General features: G+C 39.9%; 1 protein-coding gene across 1 annotated transcript in view; it reads right to left on the reverse strand.

Annotated features, from left to right (window-relative positions):
* The window catches only part of LOC109865826 (activating transcription factor 7-interacting protein 1), a 40586-nt gene extending 31659 nt beyond the window's left edge, over positions 1-8927 (reverse strand). The window contains exon 1 of the mRNA XM_031799172.1: positions 8907-8927. The gene's annotated coding sequence lies outside the window, so the exon portion shown is untranslated. The remainder of the gene's footprint in view (positions 1-8906) is intronic.
* Between the last annotated feature and the right edge of the window lie 15586 nt (positions 8928-24513).

The raw sequence follows: 24513 nt of genomic DNA on the forward strand, positions 1-24513 counted from the left end.
CAGTATGTGGTGTGACCACCAATTGCCTCATGCAGTGCAACATCTCCTTCGCATAGAGGTTATCAGGCTGTTGATTGTGGCCTGTGGGATCTGGATCACGAGGTCGTACATGATCTGTACACAAATTGTGTACAGATCCTTGCGACAAGGGGCCGTGCATTATCATGCTGAAACAAGACGTGATGCCGGCAGATCTTCATGCATTCAAATCGCAAACGATAAAATGCAATTGTGTTCATAGCTTATGCCTGCTCATAACATAACCCCAACGCCACCATGGGGTACTCTGTTCATAACGTTGACATCAGCAAACCACAAACACATACACGCTACACTGTCTGCAATCTGTCCGGTACAGTTGAAATCGGGATTCATCCGTGAAGAACAGACTTCTGCAGCGTACCAGTGGCCATCGAAGGGAGGCTATTCCCACTGAAATCGGTTATGACGCAAAACTGCAGTCAGGTCAAGACCCTGGTAAGGACAACGAGCACGCAGATGATTTTTCTGAGACAGTTTGTGCAGAAATTCTTTGGTTGTGCAAACCCACAGTTTCATCACCTGTCCGGGTGGCTGGTCTCATCGAGGATCCCACAGGTGAAGAAGCCGGATGTGGAGGTCCTAGGCTGGCGTGGTTACACGTGGACTGCGGATGTGATGCCGGTTGGACATAATACAAATCTAAAACAACGTTGGAAACAGCTTATGGTAAAATATATATATATATATATATATATTAAATTCTCTGGCAACAGCTCTGGTGGACATTCCAGCAGTCAGCATGCCAATTGCACACTCCCTCAAAACTTGACACATGACATTGGTGACAAAAATGCACATTTTAGAGTGGCCTGTTAATGATCATGCTGTTTAATCAGCCTCTTGATATGCCACACCTGTCAGGTGGATGGATTATCTTGGCAAAGGAGAAATGCTCACTAACAGGTATGTAAACAAATGTATGCACAAAATGAGAGAAATAAGCTTTTTGTGCATATGGAAAATGTCTGGGATCTATTTTTCAGCTCAGGAAACATGTGGCCAACAGCTTACATGTTGTGTTCATATTTTTCTTCAGTATACATACAACGGGGATTGTACAGAAATATCGCAATTTGTAACATTATTTGTCTCATGTATTGAATCCTATTAGTAACAAAGAAACCAAAAGATCGCTGACTCTTTGATGGAAATACTGATTTGAAAATGTCCTCCGAATGGATGATGAAAAATAATGTTCAGTAACATTTTTCCTCATAACTTTACAATAAAAATGATTAACATGTTATTTTCTAATATTAGTTTCCTTGTTAAATTATTTTATTTTTTAAAAGTGAAATCACATCCTGTTATGTTGCAACAGCGCTGTTCACATTCCAATGTTATTGCACAGTGCTCGTAGTCCTCCCCTCCCCCACTCTTTCATTAGCCGCGTTCTGGATTCACTTCAGAAAAAACAAAATGGCCACCAGCTCTGCTGTGTGCACAGCCAGTCAGGCTGAGTCCTCACAGGCTACTAACTGAACACATATTCAATCCACTGAATCAAGTTACATCACCTCCATGTTAATAAAGTATTTGCTCTGTATGACAATTTTGCAGTCGGATTCATTTGTTTTTTTATTTGTATAAAAGTTTAAGTTTGCTTTTTACAAAATTTAGATTTTTTCAAAGTTGTTATGATGTACTTCCTCCTCCATCCCACACCATTTTCTGTTTGGTTATGCTGATCAATTAGGTTAAATGTATTTCATTTGGGTATATTTTCTCCTGAAGCTCCCATGATGCGGTTCAAGCTAGTCCTCCGCTGTACTATATACTACAGTATTTACTGATTGATGTGGGCCATAGATGATTGGTTTCTGGTCTGCAATAGCTGTAAACTGTCCACTGTATACCTCCAAACTGGAGGAAAAAAAGACTCCTCATCACCATCTTGTCCTTGCTTCTATTCCTTTGGTAATGTTCGTCTCCTCTGACCAACACTAGTGATTTACTAGGCTAATAGTACTTGACTAGTACTGTGTTCTGTTCATAGCTCATAACAATTCTAGAGGGGTATGTGGCTACAAAGCAGCACAACAATTCAGATGTGTAAAATCAGGGAAAGGCTTGACAATTTATTGGCATATCTCTGATTGCAGCGCATTATAAATATGTTTCCAGTGATCGGCCCATTCCTGAATTCATCCGTATGACAACACAGGCACCGGCTAACATCTCAAAATTACTTTAAAAAACTATTTGGTTATTCAGGAAGGCAATTTTTCTAATTTGTCATTGTAAAACACTGCTGATCTTTAAAATCATTAGCATCGGGCAATAAGAAGAAAAAAAACCTGTCTTGCAGGTTTGGTTAAACCAAAAAGTTAGCAGAGTTGGGATGGGCTCCAACCGTAGTCCATACTACATTTTATTTAGTGAATGTTTTCTCCTGTTAAATGAGTGCCCTAATGTTCTGTTGCTAGGCCTATGTGAGCTGCATCCTCAGGCTGATGGCATACATTTCAAAAACTCTTTTCAGATTAGAATTTCTGTGAAAATTCCCTCCACTTTCAGATCTCTCCCAATACACAGGCAAAGGTAGGCGATCAGTCTCAGCAATGTTGATGAAACATTGTATGTTGAATTTCACAACTGATTTGACTGAGGTAGGTGGTCTGCAGAAATCTTCAAGAATTCCTGCTCTTACTTCAGTGCCTCGACAAGAACAAATTACTGTTGACAGCTCTGAATAATGAACCTTTGTTAATTGGACTTGATGCAAGCTCATTTCTACCTTTCAAACCTTAGGTGTGTTTTTCAATTAGTGGCAAGGCGGGAGGAACCACGCAACACAAGCTTTGATAAGTGTTCATATCCCAGTGTTGATCAGAGACCGTTTGTGGTTTTGTAGCGTTAATATTTTTTTCTAACATCCCCATTGAACTCCATTAGCCAGGAAACCAATAGGAGAAAATATTGGTAGATATAGAGATATCACCTTCCTATTAAAGCTCCTGTTCTTGTTCCGGTGCCAATGATGATTCAAGACCTTTTTCAATTGTCAAGACAAATATTTTTACACATTAAGACTAGTTGAAAAACATTGCTGCTAACACAATACTTCAGACATCCAGCATTCCCCCCAACTGTTTTGACCCTCTCATTGTCGACAAATAGCAGGGCATGGACAATCTAAATGTCAATGCTGCTACTTTTTTAATAGAGAAAAAAAATACAAATACTTTTTCCTAATACAAAACATAAATACAGCGCTATTGTAAAAAATAACACTTCATAAAAACATCTACGTTTTGGAATTGGGGTTAGCACAGCACTCCTTCACGGAACAAAAAAATATAACAATATCCAAGTTCAATACTAAAACGCCCAAGATACTAGTCAGAATAGAGCAACACCATTATAGGTGTACAACATTCTTCAAAAAAAGTTAAAGTAAACCTTGAACAGGAGTAGTCTGGAGAAGGCCTTCCGTTGGACAGGAATCGTACACGTGATTCATTTGGCTGTGTTGATTGAGGGAACTAGCAACAGCAGAGGGAGGAAGAAAAAAGCAGGAGGGTGAGGGGGACTAAGGTTGGACTGTTCCATCTGTTTCAGCATAGAGTGCCCTTGTGCAAAGTTGTGCACACAGTGAAACTGCCATAGTCTCAGCCTAATGGCTCAACACAGCCAGCACAGGCAACACTGACCAAGCACGGGCTGACAAACTGCTCAATGTAACACCCGCAGAACAAAACATATGGAAACAAAATGATTTTCTCCCTTTGGGATTTACCTCAGGGTAGCCATAATAAAAGCTACAACAATAAATGTAAATATTTTTAGTAAATTTAGCAGAAGCATGCAGCACAGACATCTTTTTGCCTGCAAAAAAAACAAGGCTTGCAACAGTCAGTACTAAAGTGCACAGCCTGACACACTTAGTACCACCCATCCCCCACCCTAGCAGTCTGCAGCTGCATGGAAAACTACAGCATAGCTAGGACTAAACCATTCAGGTAGAAGTAGGGGGAGGATGTTTTTTTATAACTGGAGAGGGAGGTCGAGAGAACCATTTAATTAACCACCAGAAATCTAGACTACTTCTGTCCTAAAATAAGAACGCAAATGAAAAAAAGAACCTTTGGTGTAATGTAAAAAAAAAAATGTAAAAGCCTGAGCGAGTATATAATCTTAGACACCATAGTTAACTGTATCAATGCTTACGAGTTGTAAAACTTGACAAATATCAATCAATACAGGGATCCATTATGGAATATAGATAGAAAAGGTACACAAGTAACACAGGTGTAACAAAATTTCTGAGAAGTGTGATAATTGTTTAGAAATAATTATTTGTATTAATTTAAAAGGCCGATAATCACTAATGGCAATAGCAATACAATGATAAAGCGAACATGCATAAAAAAAGATGGTAGTTGATCATTTACTCCTTCGTGAAAGTCAGGACTACGTTTTCTGTTTCCTGCATAGTTCTTGGATTACAAGGTGAAACCAAAAATAGATAATTAAAAAATGCTGCTGATATTACAGTTATTCAGTAGAACTAACACTAGCCAGCTAATAGCTCACTGCGTAGTATGCCCATCCCACACTCCCTTTCTCTTTCATAGACTGCGTGAGGACTGCCTGCAGAAACTCAAAATGTCCACCAGTTCTGCTGCTGTGCACAGCCAGGCTTAGCACTTGGCAGCTGTTGGCTGAAACATTCACTTGTGCAGGAGGACTAGAGTGTAAACTCCTCCTACTTTTAGGTATCATTTTACACTTCACATAATTATACACTTAACAAAAACAAGCAAAAATGTCAAATATTTTACTGAGTTACAGTTCATATAAGGAAATGAGTCCATTCAAATTAATTAATTAATTAATTAATTAGGCCCTCATCTATGGATTTTACATGACTGGGAATACAGATATGCATTTGTTAGTCACATTTCTTTAAAAAAAGAGGTAGGGGCATTGATCAGAAAACGAGTCAGTATCTGGTGTGAACACCAATTAGCCTCATGCAGCGCGACACATCTCCTTCGCATAGAAGTTATCAGGCTGTTGATTGTGGCCTGTGGAATGTTGTCCCACTCCTTTTCAATGGCTGTGTGAAGTTGATGGATATTGGAGGGATCTGAACCACGCGGTCGTACACATTGATCCAGAGCATCCCAAACATGCTCAATTGGTGACATGTCTTGTGAATATGCAGGCCATGGAAGGACTGGGACATTTTCAGCTTCCAGAAATTGCGTACAGATCTTTGAGACATGGGGCTGTGCCTTATCATGCTGAAACATGAGGTGATGGCGGCAGATCTTTGTGCATTCAAATCGCAAATTAGAAAATGCAATTGTGTTCATTGTGTGCAGCTTATGCCTGCCCATACCATAACCCCAATGGCACCCTGGGGCACTCTGTTCACAACGTTGACATCAGCAAACCACTCGCCCAAACGACGTCATACACTCTACGCTCTCTGCCATCTGTCCGGTACAGTTGAAATCGGGATTCATCCGTGAAGAACACACTTCTACAGCGTGCCAGCGGCCATCGAATGGACGCAAAACTGCAGTCAGGTCAAGATCCGGGTGATGACAACGAGCACGCAGATGAGCTTCCAGAGACTGTTTCTGGCAGTGTGTGCAGACATTCTTTGGTTGTGCAAACCCATAGTTTTATCAGCTGTCCGGGTGGCTGGTCTCATCGACAATCCCACAGGTGAAGAAGCCGGATGTGGAGGTCCTGGGCTGGCATGGTTAAAAGTGGTCTGCGGTTGTGAGGCCAGTTGGATGTACTGCCAAATTCTCTAAAACGACGCTGGAGCGGCTTATGGCAAAGAAATTAACATTACATTTTCTGGCAACAGCTCTGTTGGACATTCCTGCAGTCAGCGTGCCAATTGCACACTCTCTCAAAACTTGAGACATGTGGCATTGTGTTGCGTGTCAAAAATGCACATTTTAGAGTGGCATTTTATTGCCCCCAGCAGAAGGTGCACCTGTGTAATGATCATGATGTTTAATCAGCTTCTTGATATGCCACACATGTCAGGTGGATGGATTATCTTGACAAAGGAGAAATGCTCACTAACAGGGATGTAAAAATTGGTCAACAAGATGAGAAAAATAAGCTTTTAGTGCATATGGAACATTTCTGGGATCTTTTATTTCAGCTCATGAAAAACACTTCATATGTTGCATTCATATTTTTGATCCTACCAAAAGATTGAGAATAACATTATTTGTCTCTTGTATGGACTATTGCGAACCAAGGAACCAAAAGATTGCACTACTGATTTTACCCAAATGTCTTCGAATGGATGATGAAAAATAGTTTAGTCACCTTTTCCCTAGACTTTACAATAATTATTAACATTATTTTCTAATCTCTGATGAGTTTCCTTGATATAAAACGAATGAGGTGAAATCACATCCTATTATGTTACAATGGCGCTGTTCACATTCCAATGTTACTGCACAGTGCGCGTCGTTTCCCCTCCCCACTCCTCTTTCATTACCCGCGTTCTGGATTCACTGCAGAAAAAAACAAAATGTCCGACAGTTCTGCTGTGTGCACTGCCAGGCTGAGCCCTCACACGCTACTAACTGAACACATATCCAATCCACTGTAGTACAACAGTGCATCAACTTACATCACCTTAATGTTAAATTATTTGCTCTGTAAGCCAATTTTCACAGATGGTTTCGTTCATTTTTATTTGTATAAAAAGTAGGTTAGGTTTACTTTTTACAAATTGTATATTTTTTCTAAAGTAGTTATTATGTACTTCCTCATCCATCCCACGCCATTTTCTGTTAGGTTATGCTGATCAATTAGGTTAAATGTATTTCGTTTGGGTAAATTTTCCTCCTGAAGCTCCCATGATGCGGTTCAAGCTAATCCTCCGCTATGCTATATACTACAGCATTTACTGATTGATGTGGGCCATAGATGATTGGTTTCTGGTCTGCAATAGCTGTAAACTGTCCACTGTATACCTCCAAACTGGAGGGGAAAAAAAAGACTCCATCACCATCTTGTCCTTGCTTCTATTCCTTTGGTAATGTTCGTCTCCTCTAACCAACACTAGTGATTTACTAGGCTAATAGTACTTGACTAGTACTGTGTTCTGTTCAAAGCTCACAACAATTCCAGAGGGATATGTGGCTACACAGCAGCACAATTCACAGGTGTGTAAAATCAGGGAAATGCTTGAAAATTCATGGGCACATCTGTGATTGCAGCGCATTATAAATATCTTTCCAGCAATCTGCCCATTCCTGATTTCATCCGTATGACAACACAGGCACTGGCAAACAACTGAAAATTACTTTTAAAAACTATGCAGGTATACAGGAAGGCAAGTCCTCTCATTTGTCATTGTAAAATAGTGCTGATCTTTCAATCATTTGCATAGGGCAATACGAAGTAAAAAGTGAATAAATACAACTCGCCTGCCTTGCTACACAGCAGTGAGAGGATATGGTCAAACCAAAAAGTTAGCAGAGACGGGCTGGGCTTCAAGCCTAGTCTAGTTTAATGAATATTCTCTCCTGTTAAATAAGGCCCTGATCCAAGTGCAGAGTGCTCTAATGTTCTGTTGCTAGACCAATGTGAGCTGCATCCTCAGGCCGATGGCATACATTTCAGGAACTCCTTTCAGATTACAATTTATGTGAAAATTCCCTCCCCTTTTAGATCTCTCCCAATGCACAAGGTAGAGGATCAGTCTCAGCAATGTTGAGTAAACATTGTACGTAGAATTTTACATTCACAACTGATTTGGCTGAGGTAGGTGGTCTGCAGAAATCTTCAAGAATTTCTTCACTGCCTCGACAAGGACAAATGACTTGACAGCCTCTGAATAATTAGACTTTTGTTAATTGGACTCGATCCAAGATGATCTCTACCTTTCAAACCTCAGGTGTGTTTTTCAATTAGTGGCAAGGTGGGAGGAGCCATGCAACATGAGCTTTGATCAGTGTTCATATCCCAGCATTGATCAGAGACAGTTTGTGGTTTTATCGCCTTTTACAGTTCATTTTCTAAGATACTTATTTGACTCAATTAGCCGGTTAACTAAGAGGAGAAAATATTGGAATACATGAAGGGATCACTTTCCTGTTCAAGCTCGTGTTCTTGTTCTGGTGCCAATGATGATTCAATATCTTTTTCACTTTTTACACATTCTAAATTGTAGCAAAAGCATTGCTGCCATCACAATACTTAAGGTTTCTAGTATTGTCCCCCAACTGTTCAGACCCTCTCACTTCCTATCACACAAATAGCTGGACATAAATATCTAAATGTCAAAAATTTGCATATTTTTTATACCAAAAACAAAAAGGTTCCTAAGACAAAAACACACAATGATCAAATACAACGCCATTAGTGTTACATAACTAACAAAAAAAAAACACATTATCTACGTTTTGGAAGAATTGTTAGCGTTGCACTCTTTAGCGAACAAACAAAAAATAGAATACTGAAGTGTAGATACTAGTCAGAATAGAGTAACTTGGGTATAGCTGTTTAAAAATATACATATAAAAATTTAAGTAAACCTTGAAAAGGAGTAGTCTGGAGAAGTAGGCCTTCCATTGGACAGAGATCGTACGCGTGATTAGTTTAGCTGTGTTGAGGGAACTAGCAACAGCACAGGAAGGAAGAAAAAAAAGCAGGAGGGTGAGGGGGGCTGAGGTCGGACTGTGCCATCTGTTTCAGCATAGTGTGTTCTTTTGCAAGGTTGTGCACATGGGCACACAGTGAAACCATCACAGTCTCATCGCTAAACACGGCCAGCACAGGCAACACTGACCAAGCACAGGCTGACTAACTGCACAATGTAACACCCTCAGAACAAAAGGTTGAGAACAAAATTATGTTTTGCCTTTAGGATTTACCTCACAATGCAGCACAGACTTCTTTTTGCCTGCAAAAAAACAGGCTAACAGCACAGTCAGTGCTAAAGTGCACAGCCTGACACACTTAGTGGCCACCCCTCCCCCACCCACCCTAACAGTCTGCAGCAGCATGGAAATTTACAGCCTAGCTAGGACTAAACCATTCTGACAGAGGAAGGGGGAGGATATTTTTTTTACAACTAGAGAGGGAGCTAGAGAGATAAAACTGTTTCATTAAAATACCAGAAATTTAGACTACTTCTGTCTTAAAATGAGAACGCTAATGAAAATAAGGACCTTTAACTGTTATGTTAAAAAAAAAGCCTTGTACAATTGGACAGATATCAATCAATACAGGGATCAATTATTCTCCATGTGCCTTTACACCAGCTGGGCTTGAAATTAACTTTTTTTTGCAATTATTTCCAAAAGCTCAAACACTTGTTCCAAAAAAAAGGTCTGTGACACAATTTTCACATCATTGTATGACGCAAGGAACCACTTTGCAAAATAAAATGCAGTTCTATATTTTTTACCATAGAGAATCAGACAAAAATGCTGGCCACACTCAGCCTAATGGCTTCTTTGGACGTTCAAGCCTGTCTCAAAATACAACACTACCGCTTCAAGGCTCTTCTGGAGGATGGTTGGCCATTTTCGGTAGCCAATAAAATATTGCACCATTACAATTACAACCAAATACTTTTTATGTCTTTAGAAAATAATTGCCTACAGGGCTCGTCCTGTCGTCCCTGGGACGATAAACAATACATCTACGGTTTAAAAACAGACCCGGGGAGAATTCTGGGATGACAGATCCAAAATGAATACAACCACTGTAGATTAAAGAATTTAAAAAAAATAATGAGGTTGATGCAACAGATCAGACCATTTAGCATAAAATGTTGCTAAAGTTTAAAAAAAAACTTATTATAAGCTCAACAATGGCGCACATAGCTGTTGGATATGCGCAAATGTTCTAAAGTGCAATTAGCAGGAAAATACCAAGTGGTTTTATGTGACAGAGAAGAAAATATCCGTTAGAAATTAAGAAAGAGGGGAGATCTAAAGATGCATCAACTAGCATTGGTTACTAATATGACACATAAAACTTCAAGTTTTAGACAATTACATTTATGGTTAAATCTTTTCTTAATGCTTCTACTCAGATTCAAGGTGTGTGATCTGGCAACAGGCACGGTCCTTCACTCTCCAGTTTTGTGACCATTTAGTCTGAACAAACCCTGCCTCGTGTAGCCTATGTCAACAGAAAGAATCAAGCCTTTAGATGTTAATGTTAGGCAAATTATCTTTCAAAATATTTGTCAAACATGACGGCCGCTTAGCCTATATTTATGCAATTAAAAGTCTCATTAAAACTTTGCTACATTTTCTGGCGTCTCCCTCTGGTCAGCATAGGTTTGGACACAAGGCTGTAGCCAATGTGCATGTCACCTACCCTATGACATGTTGTTTTTTTAAATTTATGTACATGAAAAATTGATTTGAATATTAAAGCCATTGTCTATTGAATATTGTATCAGGGCCCTCCTTGTTTGATATTGTGAATTTTGTGTGATTTGTTTTACTTGTCCATTAGGACAACTTAAATGTATATTCTTCTTGTCCGACAATAAAATAAAATAAAATTCATCCTGGACAAGAGGACAAGCATTTATGTCGAGCCCTGACCAGTATGGAATATTAGGGTAGCTGATCACACTATAGATAGAAAAGATACACAGGAGTACATGTCCTGGTAATCCGTCTGGCCCTGCGGTCTTGTGAATGTTAACCTGTTGTGTTTTTCATCTGCGTTACCGAGCATGTGCTGACCAACTGGCAAATGTCTTCACGCTGACCAACTGGCAAATGTCTTCACTGACATTTTCAACCTGTCCCTGGCAGTCTGTAATACCAACATATTGCAAGCAGATCATAGTGTTCTTGGGAACAGGAACTAAGGTAACATGCCTAAATGACTACCGACCAGTAGCACACGTCTGTAGCCATGACGTGATTTGAAAGGCAGGTCATGACTAACATCAACACCATTATTCCAGTAACTCTAGACCGACTCCAATTTGCATACCGCCCCAAAAGATCCACAGATGACACAAACTCTATTGCACTCCAAACTACCCTTTCCCAAATGGACAAAAGGAAAACCTATGTGAGAATGCTATTCATTGACTACAGCTCAGCGTTCAACACCATAGTGCCCTCAAAGCTCATCACTAAGCTAAGAACCCTGGGACTAAACACCTCCCTCTGCAGCTGGATCCTGGACTTCCTGATGGGCCGCCCCCAGTTGGTACGGGTAGGTAACAATACATCTGCCATGCTGATCCTCAACATGGGGGCCCCACAGGGGTGCGTGCTTAGTCCCCTCCTGTAATCCCTGTTCACTCATGACTGCACGGCCAGGCACGACTCCAACACCATCATCAAGTTTGCCGATGACACAAACATGGTAGGCCTGATCACTGGCAACGATGAGACAGCCTATAGGCAGGAGGTCAGTGACCTGGCAGGACAACAATCTCTCACTCAACGTGATCAAGACAAAGGAGATGATTGTGGACAACAGGAAAAGGAGGGCCAAGCATGCCCCCATTCTCATCGACGGGGCTGTAGTGGAGCAGGTTGAAAGCTTCCAGTTCCTTGGTGTCCACATCACCAACAAACTATCATGGTCTAAACACACTAAGACAGTCGTGAAGAGGGCACGACAAAACCTATTCCCCCTCAGGAGACTGAAAAGATTTGGCATGGGTCCTCAGATCCTCAAAAGGTCCTATAGCTGCACCATCGAGAGCATCCTGGCTGGTTGCGTCACTACCTGGTATGGCAACTGCTTGGCCTCTGACCGCAAGGCACTACAGAGGGTAGTGCGTACGGCACAGTGCATCACTGGGGCCAAGCTTCCTGCCATCCAGGACCTCTATACCAGGAGGTATCAGAGGAAGGCCCTAAAAATTGTCAGACTCCATCCACCCTAGTCATAGACTGGCAAACCGCTTCTTAACAGCTTCTACCCCCAAGCCATAAGACTTCTGAACAGCTAATGAAAGGGCTACCCAGACCCCTCTTCTACACTGCTGCTGCTACTACTACTACTACTACTACTACTACTACTACTACTACTACTACTTGTTTATTATCAATGCATAGTCACTTTAATGCTACCTACATGTACATATTACCTCGACTAACCGGTGCCCCCGCACATGGACTTTGTACCGGTAACCCCTGTATATAGCCTCGCTATTGTTATTTTACTGCTGCTGTTTAATTATTTGTAACTTTTATTTTACATGTTTTACTTAACCCTTATTTCCCTTAAAACTTCTTAAAGCATTGTTGGTTACGGACTTGTAAGTAAGCATTTCACTGTAAGGTATACCTACACCTGTTGTATTCGGGGCATGTGACAAATAAAATGTGGTTTGAATTTGAATTTCTGAGAAGAAAGTGAGATGATAATTGTTTAGTTAATTGGCCTATAATTACTAATGGCAATATCAATACTATGATAAAGTAAACACCAATAAAAACATCATTCTTGAGAGGCAGGTCTAACCTGTTTTCTGTATCTTCCATAGTGCTTGGATTATGAGATGAAACCAAAATTAGATTTAAAATTGCTGCTGATACAGTTATTCAGTAGAACACTAGCCAGCTAATAGCTCACTGCATGGTATACCCATCCCCCACTCCCTTCCTCTTTCATAGATTGTGTGAGGACTGCCTGCAGAAACTCAAAATGTCCGCCAGTGCTGGTGCAATGGACAACCAGGTTTAGCACTTGGCAGCTGTTGACTGAAACATCAACTTGAGCAAGAGGACTAGAGTTTAAACTCCTCCTACTTTTAGGTTTCATTTTACTCTTCGCATAATTATACATACAATAGGGAATGTATCGAACGATCGCAATTTATGACATTCTTTGTGTGTTCTATGGACTCCTATTGCTAACAAAGAAATCAAAAGAACGCTGACTCTTTGATTGTGATACTTATTTGACCAAAATGTCCTTTGAATGGAAGATGAAAAATAATATGTTCAGTAACATTTTGCCATCATAACTTTACTATAATATTTATTAACATGTTATTTTCTCATCTCTGATATGATACAAAATGAATAAAATCACTGCTATGTTACAACAGCTCTGTTAACATTCCAATGTTACTGCACACTGTGCATAGGCTTCCCCTCACCACTCCTTTCATTACACGCGTTCCGGATTCACTGCAGAAAAAACAAAATGTCCGCCAACTCTGCTGTATGCGCAGCCAGCCAGACTGAGCCCCCACACACTGCTAACTGAACATGCATCCAATCCACTGTAGTACAACAGTTTCTTTTTCAAAGTAGTTATGATCCTCATCCATCCCACATAATGTTGTTTTAGGTTATGCTGATCAATTAGGTTAAATGTATTTAGTTTTTGTAAAGTTTCTCCTGAAGCTCCCATGATGCGGTTCAAGCTAGTCCTCCGCTGTACTATATACTACAGTATTTACTGATTGATGTGGGCCATAGATGATTGGTTTCTGGTCTGCAATAGCTGTAAACTGTCCACTGTATACCTCCAAACTGGAGGAGAAAAAAAAGACTCCTCATCACCATCATGTTCTTGCTTCTATTCCTTTGGTAATGTTTGTCTCCTCTGACCAACCTTAGTGATTTACTAGGCTAGTAGTACTTGACTAGTACTGTGTTCTGCTCATAGCTCACAACAATTCTAGAGGGGTGTGTGGCCACACAGCAGCACAACAATTCACAGAATCTCAAAAGGCTTGAAAATAATGGGCACATCTGTGATTGCAGCGCATTATAAATATATTTCCAGTGATCTGCCCATTCCTGAATTCATCCATATGACAACACAGGCACTGGCAAACATCTCAAAATTACTAAGCAGGTATACAGGTATGCAATTCCTCAAGTACTTGTAAAATACTGCTGATCTTTCAATCATTAACAAAGGGCAATACAAAGTAAAAATTAAATACAAAAAACCTGTCACACAGCAAGACAGGTTTGGTCAAACCAAAAAGTTGGCAGAGATGGGCTGGGCTCCAAGCCATAGTCCAAGCTACAGTTCTTTCGTGACTGTTTTCTCCTGCTGCATCCTCAGGTTGATGGCATACATTTCAGAAACTCCTTTCAGACAATATTTTCTGTGAAAATTCCCTCCGTTTTCAGATCTCTCCCAAGACACAGGCAAAGGTAGGCTATCAGTCTCAGCAATGTCGAGTAAACATTGTATGTTACATTTCACAACTGATTTGACTGAGGTAGGTAGTCCGCAGAAATCTTCAAGAATTCCTGCTCTTACTTTTCACTGCCTCGACAAGAACAAATTACTCTTGACAGCCTCTGAATAATGAAACTTTTGTTAACTCGATCCAAGATGATTTTATATTGAACCTTTATTTAACTAGGCAAGTAAGTTAAGAACACATTCTTATTTACAATGAAGGCCTACCAGGGAACAGGGGCAGAACGACAGATTTTTACCTTGTCAGCTAGGGGATTTGAACCAGCAACCTTTCGGTTATTGGCCCAACGCTCTAACCACTAGGTTACCTGCCGCCCCTATACCTTTCAAACCCCAGGTGTGTTTTTCAATTAGTGGCAAGGCGGGAGGAGCCAGCGCAACATGAGCTTTGATCAGTGTTCATATCCCAGTATTGATCAGAGACCGTGTGGTCTTATTGCTTTTTGTATTTTTTATAGATTCCCATAAGAATCCATTAGCCAAGAAACCAATATGAGAAAACATTGGTAGATATAAAGATTTTACATCCCTGTTAAAGCTCCTGTTCTTATTCCGGTGCCAATGATGATTCAAGACCTTTTTCACTTGTCAGACAAAGATTTTACACATTCGGACTGGTTGCAAAGCATTGCTGCTAAATACAATACTTAAGGCTTCTAGCATTCACCCCCAACCCTCTCATGTCGTCACACACAAATAGCAGGGCATGACAATCTAAATGCCAAGAATTATACTTTTTTACTACAGAAAATATATACAAATATTTTCTCCTAATACAAAACACAAATACAGCACTACTGTAAACATTATTTTTTAAATAACACTTTATAAAAAAATATATATATTATCTACGTTTCGGAATTGTGGCTAGCATAGCACTACTTAATGGAAAATAATATATAGAACAATGGCTAAGTTAAATAGTGAAATGTAGGCCAAGATCATAGTCAGAACAGAGCAAACATCATAACTGTACAACAGTCTTCAAAAAAAGAAAGAAATTCAAGTAAACCTTGAACAGTAGTCTGGAGAAGAAGGCCTTCCGTTGGACAGAGGTCGTACGCGTGATTCGATTGGCTGTGTTGATTGTACTAGCAACAGCAGAGGGAGGAAGAAAAAAAGCAGGAGGGTGAGGGGGACTAAGGTTGGACTGTTCCATCTGTTTCAGCATAGAGTGTTCTTGTGCAAGGCTGTGCGCACAGTGAAACCATCAATCTCAGCCTCGTGGCTCAAGACAGCCAGCACAGGCAACACTGACCCAGCACAGGCTGACAAACTGCAGTGCAACACACTCAGAACAAAAAGGATGGAAACAAAATGATTTTCCCCCTTTGGGATTTACCCCAGGGTAGCCATCTTAAAAGTGATTAAAACAAAAGCAAAATATACTTTTTTTGTAACTTTGGCAGAAGCATGCAGCACAGAGACTGCTTTTTGCCCGCAAAAAAAAACAGGCTAGCAGCGTCAGTACAGAGTGCACAGCCTGACACACTTAGCACCACCCCTCCCCCACACTAGCAGTCTGTAGCTGCATGGAAAATTACAGCCTAGCTAGGACTAAACCATTCTGACGGGGGGGAGAAGATTTTTCTCCAACTAGAGAGGGTGCTAGAGAGAACCGTTTAATTAACCACCAGAAATCTAGATGACTTCCGTCCTAAAATAAGAACGCAAGTGAAAATAAGGACCTTTTGCCGTAATGTTCAAAACAAGCCTGAGAGAGTACATAACGTTAGACAACATAGTCAAATATATCAATGTTTACAACATTTGACATATATCAATCAATCAGGGATCAATCATGTTCCTTGTACCTGAACATATCACTAGCCACTTTAAACAATGCTACTTAATATAATGTTTACATACCCTACATTACTCATCTCATTACTCATCTCATATGTACAGTGGGGCAAAAAAGTATTAGTCAGCCACCAATTGTGCAAGTTCTCCCACTTAAAAAGATGAGAGGCCTGTAACTTTCATCATAGGTACACTTCAACTATGACAGACAAAATTACAAAACAAAAACCAGAAAATCCCATTGTAGGACTTTTAATGAATTTATTTGCAAATTATGGTGGAAAATAAGTACAAACAAGCCAGATTTCTTTCTCTCACAGACCTGTAACTTCTTCTTTAAGAGGCTCCTCTGTCCTCCACTCGTTACCTGTATTAATGGCACCTGTTTGAACTTGTTATCAGTATAAAAGACACCTGTCCACAACCTCAAACAGTCACACTCCAAACTCCACTATGGCCAAGACCAAAGAGCTGTCAAAAGACACCAGAAACAAAATTGTAAACCTGCACGAGGCTGAGAAGACTGAATCTGCAATAGGTAAGCAGCTTGGTTTGAAGAAATCAACTGTGGGAGCAATTATTAGGAAATGGAAGACATACAAGACCACTGATAATCTCCCTCGATCTGGGGCTCCACGCAAGATCTCACCCCGTGGGGTCAAAATGATCACAAGAACGGTGAGCAAAAATCCCAGAACCACACGGGGGGACCTAGTGAATGACCTGCAGAGAGCTGGGACCAAAGTAACAAAGCCTACCATCAGTAACACACTACACCGCCGGGGACTCAAATCCTGCAGTCCCAGACGTGTCCCCCTGCTTAAGCCAGTACATGTCCAGGCCCGTCTGAAGTTTGCTAGAGAGCATTTGGATGATCCAGAAGAGGATTGGGAGAATGTCTTATGGTCAGATGAAAACAAAATATAACTTTTTCGTAAAAACTCAACTCGTCGTGTTTGGAGGACAAAGAATGCTGAGTTGCATCCAAAGAACACCATACCTACTGTGAAGCATGGGGGTGGAAACATCATGCTTTGGGGCTGTTTTTCTGCAAAGGGACCAGGATGACTGATCCGTGTAAAGGAAAGAATGAATGGGGCCATGTATCGTGAGATTTTGAGTGAAAATCTCATTCCATTAGCAAGGGCATTGAAGATGAAACGTGGCTGGGTCTTTCAGCATGACAATGATCCCAAACACACCGCCCAGGCAACGAAGGAGTGGCTTCGTAAGAAGTATTTCAAGGTCCTGGAGTGGCCTAGCCAGTCTCCAGATCTCAACTCCATAGAAAATCTTTGGAGGGAGTTGAAAGTCCGTGTTGCCCAGCAACAGCCCCAAAACATCACTGCTCTAGAGGAGATCTGCATGGAGGAATGGGCCAAAATACCAGCAACAGTGTGTGAAAACCTTGTGAAGACTTACAGAAAACGTTTGACCTCTGTCATTGCCAACAAAGGGTATATAACAAAGTATTGAGATAAACTTTTGTTATTGACCAAATACTTATTTTCCATCATAATTTGCAAATAAATTCATTTAAAATCCTACAATGTGATTTTCTGGATTTTCTTTCTCATTTTGTCTGTCATAGTTGAAGTGTACCTATTATGAAAATTACAGGCCTCTCATCTGTTTAAGTGGGAGAACTTGCACAATTAGTGGCTGACTAAATACTTTTTTGCCCCACTGTGTATGTATATACTGTACTCTATATCATCTACTGCATCGTTATGTAATACATGTATCACTAGCCACTTTAAACTATGCCACTGTTTACATACCCCACATTACTCATCTCATATGTATATACTGTACTCGATACCATCTACTGCATCTTGCCTATGCCGTTCTGTACCATCACTCATTCATATATCTTTATGTACATATTCTTTATCCCTTTACCCGTGTGTGTGTATAAGGTAGTCGTTTTGTAATTGTTAGGTTAGATTACTCGTTGGTTATTACTGCATTGTCGGAACTAGAAGCACAAGCATTTTGCTACACTCGCATTAACATCTACTAACCATGTGTATGTGACAAATAATATTTGATTTGAACACCAGTATGGAATATTATGGCAGCTGAGCACACTCTAGAAAAAGATACACAAGTAACACAGGTGAAAGTATAAAATAACTTAACTAAAAATGCCTATAATCACTTATGTCAATAGCAATACAATGATAAAGCGAACATGCATACAAAAAAGTAGATAGTCCTGACTCAAGAATGAGTAATCTATCTATGTTTTCTGTTTCTTGCATATTTCTTGGATTACAAGATGAAACCTAAGATAATAAAAAAATGCTGCTGATATTACAGTTATTCAGTACAACTAACACTAGCCAGCTAATCGCTCACTGCGTAGTATGCCCATCCCCCACTCCCTTCCTCTTTCATAGACTGCCTGAGGACTGCCAGCAGAAACTCAAAATGTCCGCCAGTGCTGCTGCTATGTGCAGCCAGGCTTAGCACTTGGCAGCTGTTGGCTGAAACATTCACTTGTGCAGGAGGACTAGAGAGATTAAACTCCTCCTACTTTAAGGTATCATTTTATTCTTACCATAATTATACAATGGGGATTGTACCGAAAGACAGCACTTCATAACCTATCGTTAACAATGAAACCGAAAGATCGCTGACTCTCTGATTGAGATACTGATTTGAACAGAGATGTTCCGTGCTTTTTCAGCTCTCATGCAGTTTACAGACCTCCTCCAGTATCTTACTCACTGAGCTTTGTGTCCTCTTTTTCACCATCGGGGTTCTCCTTAGAACTTGACCACTGACCTCAGAGTGCCTCTAGAATTAAGTCAAGCTTGGAATTGTTACTCTATATTCTAGTAGTTAAAGAAGGGCTAAATTAATGACAGCTGTCTGACTTGTTCACACAATAACGATTGTTCACAACTTCTGGGTTTGTAGGAAAGCCCAAGTCTTTGGCATCCATCCCACTTCCAATTGTTACCCTGTCGGTCCAATGTTCCCTCTGATTAGGTGCTTTGTGACAAAGACAATACTCAATGCTGTGCTTCATCTTGGCCAGGTCGCAGTTGTTCTCAACTGGCCTACCTGGCTAAATAAAGGTGAACTACAATTTTTAACAATTAAATAAAAAATTCAATTTCTGTCCAAAAGGCTGGGTGACCTCAAGTGAATGTTCAACCAGGTGGGAGTTGCATTTGTTTAGTTTTTTTACCTTTATTTAACTAGGCAAGTCAGTTAAGAACAAATTCTTATTTTCAATGATGGCCTAGGAACAGTGGCTTAACTGCCTTGTTCAGGGTCAGAAAGGTGGGGCGGCAGGTAGCCTAGTGGTTAGAGCGTTGGACTAGTAACCGAAAGGTTGCAAGATCGAATCCCATCGGCATGACACAACATGTGCGGATCTACACAGGCTTCGGTTTCCTGTGTGCGGCACTGCCAGAAATACTGTGTGCAAGTACGAAATACTGAGTGCAAGAGCGTAGCTTAGCGAGAATATTGGTCACATCTGGCCTTCAATCCTCAACCAATTTTTGAAGCATTTTTTATCACCGTTTTTTTTTTATACATAAAGCTGACAACATAACAGGCCATATCTAGGTCTTATCTAGGTCTCTTGTCTGAACCAATACAAACAACTGACCTATATTGTCATAAGAAATAAATAAAAAATGCATTGGGCTTGATTTATTTCAGTCACCCTCTTGTCTATCATGGATTTTTTTTAAACAACGAAAGTTTCTCAAGTATCTTCAAGGCAAATAATATTGATGTGTAATCTTGTCGCAAATTAGATTTTGTGATGTGTAATTTAGATTTATAACCCTGCCAAACCCCCAAAATCCCTGGCATCTTTAACCACAAGGTTGTTCTATTCCAGAGGACAAGAAACCCACAGTGACCACCCAGTACCAAGGTGAACTACCCAATCTGTCTAAAATCAATTGTACGTTGAAAGTCCAAATATTCCTAACAATGAGAAATTCCTTGCTAACCAGAAACTACAAAAAAATATAAGTCGAAGTAACCTACCGACATAGCGCCTTATAAAATATGTTTTATTTTTTTGCCCGATTCGTTTATTTCCCTAATTATTCCCCTAATTCCGTTTCCCCCCCTAGGGGGAATAACCAGGTTTTCACTCTCAAAAATCACACATTTATTTATAGAAAAACAAAAAAATGGGATATTTTAAATCCACAACAATGCTTAAACTTCATCAGGATACTACTCGAGGTCTGAGAAAAATAGAAGACATTTTGATTTTGGGGTGTAGTTACCCTTTAATGCACCAGCAAGATACCTTTGTTTGGTTAGCAACATTTCTCTAGCACTTTGCAGTGTGTGCAAAACAAATGTCCACTCGATTGATGCAAATAATCATGATATCATTCTGCCAGGTAGGCATATATTACTTTGTAGTTAACTTTTTATTTAGTTTTTTTTTTAGGAAAGCCTTTCCATCCCTATCAGAAGGTTATCATTAGCATCATCGCACAAAGTGTAGACATATGCACGCACCACACACACACACACACACAGAGGGACATTCCTGTGTCTTTTCAGAAAGTGCAGGAATACAAATCACTGATGGATTTTGTTCATGTTTTATGATTAATTTGGGCAATTTAATGGATTTTCTAATAAGTTCAATACATTTAGTTGATTTCCTACTAATAAGTTCAATATATTTTTTAATATTGATCAATTCTGTTTTAATATCTGGATTCAGTAATTCTGTACCTCGTTCTCCTCAATGCAGATTTTATAGGGCCCTATACTAGTAACTGATAGTGGTGCAATCATTAGACCCGAGCAACACAGTACATATATACTACATTACACCCTGGGGGTTCTGTGAACACTTTTATTATAGATCTGCAGGACTGGACATAATATTCTTTACTGGTCTAATGAGTGCCACGAAGTATTTTATTCAATAGCAGTTCATGGCTTTATGTGAATGACTCCTGTGAGAAGCAGAATAATAATTGTTATAAATTATAATTAGGCCTGATTCTCATCCATAATGCAGGTTGGTTCATGCGTTCCTTGCTGACAATGAACACATAATTTCTCTCAAGTTTGTACATCAGACATTTTGACACACATACATAAAAATGTTTTAAGTATTTAAATAACCACCTGTTTAAATGACCTTGGGGTATAAAACAATCAATGATTCATGAAATGTCCAAAGCACCAAAGACGAACATAAATATTGACTCAAGATCACATTGGGAACACGTTCCTCCCCCTGCTCTCTCAATCAGGTCGTTAGCCAATCCAGAGGCAGTGTAAAAGGAACCAGCTAGAACCTGCTGAAACCAGTTTAAGCAATGTTATTTAGACAAGGGAAGAATCATTCAATACTCTACTTCCTACTTTACAGTGTTAACTCCGACCTTCAGTTTTGAAGAATTCTGGCATGAATAGCCCTGGGGATCCAGAACAAGGAGTGATATATGGCATTGGTTTCCTACATTAGCCTACAGGCATATTAGATAAATATATGTAAGTGACTAGCCTACATTGCTAACTGACCACAAATGGGATTAGGCTAGTACAAGACATTATGCTGGTGTTAGGCCTATATTTCTGTTATGTAAAGTACCATTAAAGATGTCTATCACATGAACGGGTAAAACGTTCCGGAGTGGGGTGGCTGCACCTTATAGTTCTGTTATAGACTTGACCTGTAGGCCTTCACACAAATGCTACTCCACAAATCCTGTTAAGAGTAGGCTCTCTCGTTTTTTATGCTGCCCATCCCCCACACAACAGTTCTGTAGCGACTCACAGCAACAGTCACAACGTGGAAGCAGTCTTCAAGTGGTCCAACCTCACTAGCCTAAATATTTCCGTATTGAGATGAAGTACATAACACATATTTTCAAATACTACGCACACAACTGGTATTCTGAGCTTTCATACTTCTGAACTAAATACCTTCCACGATGCAAAAAAACTAATAGAATCACAGAATACAGGCATCTGAATGGTATTCCGATTATTGTAATGTCTGTCAAATTTGAAGGCCTAAACTGTACAACAAAGCACTGATGAAGTGAGTATCTGGAGACTGTTTCTCCCAGGCCAGACAGGGGTTCCTTGCTTTGCTACTGATTGCCCACACAGAACTGATTGCACATTTCTCATATTTGTGCTGCATTGGTGTCAGTCCCTCCCTTGGGTTATGTTCATCCATAGACTGGCTGTTCGATTCACTGAAACTGGTTGATCAAGGAGTGTCCTGTGTGGCTCGGTTGGTGGAGCACTGCGCTTGTGTCGCAGGGTCGTGGGTTTGATTCCCTCTAGGGCCATTCACATTCAAATGTATGCACACACTGATGTAAATCACTTTGGATAAAAGTCTGCTAAATGGTATATATTATTATAAGGCTATATCATACTCTGGGTCCCGAGACAGGTTGGGTATGACTGATCAGGGTTGGTGAGGTCGCTTGAGGCAGACATCTTGGTTTGACAGAAGGTGAAAGAGGGATTGTTTCGAACCAGTTACAGTCCAATACTACCACAAACAGTTAACTGTCTTGTTGAACCAGATTGTCAAATGAACCAAAATAAACTCAACAACGTCTTCGTTAGCCAAATTCAAAAGTGTCTATGTGGATAAACTCGCCATGCTATCGTTTTTCTATTAAAAACTTACAACAGTCATTTCTACAAAGTTATTTATCTGAAACTAGGATGACACGACAATGTCTCTTCTTGACACAAGAACGCGTACCTATTTTTTCTTACAGAAATGTGCATATGGTTTATTAACATTAGGTAATTATTCAACAATGATGTATTATTTCAAAGGTAGTTCATCTAGCAATAGGGCGATTCCACATCAGCGAAAAATATTTTGGGTATATCAGATTTTTCGGGTAATTCTCACATAGAACTTCATTGGGATTAAAAATGTTTGAAAATACTTAACATTTGTATCACTAACCATTTTTCAGAAAAATCATGATTAAAGTGGCCAATTTAGACTCTTTTTAGACCAATACACACCTCCTGTAAGACACGATGATTTGTGAACTGTACATGATCCAGACAACATCTTCCTCCTTATATTGTTCTCTCAAATATGGAGTATGTCTACATTCCAAAATATCATGTATGGATCATAGTCTTACAGGAAACATGTGTAGGTCTAAAAAAAGGGCCTTAAATGTACACTTTTCATCATATGATTTGTGATACAAATGTTTTAAAAAATGTCAAACATCCTTCCTCCCAATGAAGTTTCTATGTGAGAATTGCCAAAAACAATCAGAGATAACAAAAATATTTTTCTCTCCCGCTGGCATGGAATCGCCCAATAGCTATTAACTAGCCAGTATAAAATATTAATATAGTCTATGACAACTGCAAAAGCCTAGCTTTTGTCCTGAATTCTGCCTCCTTTTCAGTTAGCCCCGAAACCGCAGGCATATGGAAGCCTGGAAAAGCAGTGGGGGAGGGATAACTGTCTGCAGGACTGTACCATCTTCCTCAGAGGGGAGACTAAAGTGGATGAGGGGGCATACACACTTGGTGTGAACGAACTGGAACTACTGGTACTCATATTTACAATGAAACGTTCAAGGTAATAAACTACTTTACACTAGGGAACTGAAAAACCCCCAGAACGAATGCAATCTCAAGTCTCTACACAAATGAACATTAACTAACTCACCAATGTGCCTGAAATAACTTATTTTTAAAGCCCAAATTTGCCTAAAACACACACACACACAGAAAGTTGCACCAATAGAACAAATATACAAAACAAAAACGCACAACTATCCAGTAAATGATTGGTCTACACAGGAGACGTTGGAACACCCCTCCCCCTCACTAACACAGTCACTCACAGACAGACTGTGTACTGAGTGGAAAAGTACAGCAAACCAGGGCCGTACCACTTTAAGAAGCCAGGGGGGGTTGAGATCAAATAACAAGACAAGAGGGGAGAGTAATGCTCGAACATTAAAGACACCATTTGTTACGTTCAAAAATATAATTTTTTATAAGAAACTATACCAATAATAGGTGTTTCAATATTTATCAAAAACAACTTGAAATAGTTCACGTTAAAGGAGATTGCGTATTAATTCTGTAATTCTACGTACACCTTACGATACACTAATAGACAGACTACCTCAAAACCAATGTAATTCCAAACTCATTACAATATGTGTAAAAAACATCTAGGCATACCTGAAACGATGCTTCCAGGGGTGCACTAGGTTTCTTCAAGCATGAACAGCCTTTCACGTATGCTAGTACATACAGCGAGACGAGCATTCCAATTCCAGCACAAAATATGTCTCCAAGAGAGATGTGTCTGCCCTCGATGTAAGTCACATAGTTTACAATACTGTTCATTTTAGGGCTGTGTGGAAACAGAAGGAGAAAAGCTCATTCTAGGCCTATGCCCACATGTAATCTGATAATAATCTTTCCAATGTAATGAAAACATGTTCGGGAAAGTAATTGTGTCTGTTCACCATCATTTCTATTTTCGTAGAC

This window comes from Oncorhynchus kisutch, linkage group LG20 (assembly GCF_002021735.2).
Source record: "Oncorhynchus kisutch isolate 150728-3 linkage group LG20, Okis_V2, whole genome shotgun sequence".
Lineage (NCBI taxonomy): Eukaryota > Metazoa > Chordata > Actinopteri > Salmoniformes > Salmonidae > Oncorhynchus > Oncorhynchus kisutch.